The following is a 1,380-nucleotide window of genomic DNA, read 5'->3' as shown; positions in this document are numbered from 1 at the left end:
GAAATCCATCACTTTGTTGATAATAATAAAAAAAAAAAAAAAAAAAAAAAAAAAGAGTAGTTTACATTCCCTAAAAATGAAAACGTCAATTTTAGGGTCCAGATTACAGAAGTTTATGGCTTTCTCGCCATCCAGTGGTCAAAAGTGTTAACTGCATTTCAATTTGCTTTTCCATTTTCTATTCATCAGGCGCAAGTTAACTCCAAACGAAAAAAAAAAAACAACATAAAATAAACAAAACAAGATCTGTTAACAAAAACATACATCTCTCTTTTACTTTAGAAGAAACTGACATATGGCCTCTTTATCTTTTCTTGTTGATGCATGTAAGTGACATACCACAAACTAAAGATTGAGCAATGCAAAAGACAAACGTTGTTGACTAGAAAAAAAAATTTTTCAGGCTATTTTTACATTAAAATGAGCAATTATTATTATTAATTTCTCTGAAATAAAAATTTAGAAATTGTGGAAAATTAAGCACAATCAAGATTTTAATATACTTTCAAGGAAAAAAAAAACTGGGTCACTGGGAAGAAACCGTTCTAAAAGATAGTCATTTGTGCCATTCAGGTAATAATATGTGCCTTCAAGGTCCGAATATGCGCCTATTTTTTTTTTTTTTTTTGTTTGTTTGTTTTTTTGTGACAGTATTAATGTCACAATTAAATACTCCACCTCACCGTTATTGTTGTTATTGTAATGTTTAAAATCCTAAATCTCTATACTATATAATGATGTATTATTTTAACTGTGAAGTATGTATATACCATGGTAATATTTTTTAAACTAGTTTTAAAAACTCTTTTTTTATGTTGGGGTGAAATGTGACCAGAAAACTGAGATGTTTTTCACTCAGTGTGCATAGCGCTGATAGTAAACCTACACTCCAAAAAGTGCTGGGTTATTTCTGTGAACACATTGTTGGGTTAACTGTGCTGGGTCAAAATTCTGGGTTGTTTGAGGTACTGTAAACACACAGTTGGGTTGATCATGCTGGGTCAAATGGACTCTAGGGGTTCTTTCACCACTGAACACGGTTATTTTAACCCAACCGGTTTGTTTATTTTTCCACTTCATCGAACATTCTGGATTCTTCACTGGTCTCCTCGTCAGGCGGTCACGATGCGAAGCTTCGAAAAGACTCGTTTCTCCCAAGGGGTACAACTCCGACCGGAAACTAACAAAGAAATGAATTGTTCTAGCTATTAGACTGTGTTTTATAACGTCTACACCTACCCCAGCCATAAACGTAGCCCTTATTATAATTAAAAAAAAAAAAAAAAAAAAAAAAAAAAAAAAAAAAGTATTATTGTTGTACAGTGCGAAAAAAAATAACGTTAGATTCACGTGCGCATGCCCAGTAGCAAGAGCTGTATT

The sequence above is a fragment of the Labeo rohita genome, chromosome 17 (genome assembly GCF_022985175.1).
Source record: "Labeo rohita strain BAU-BD-2019 chromosome 17, IGBB_LRoh.1.0, whole genome shotgun sequence".
Lineage (NCBI taxonomy): Eukaryota > Metazoa > Chordata > Actinopteri > Cypriniformes > Cyprinidae > Labeo > Labeo rohita.
Note: the sequence above shows the minus strand (reverse complement) of the source record.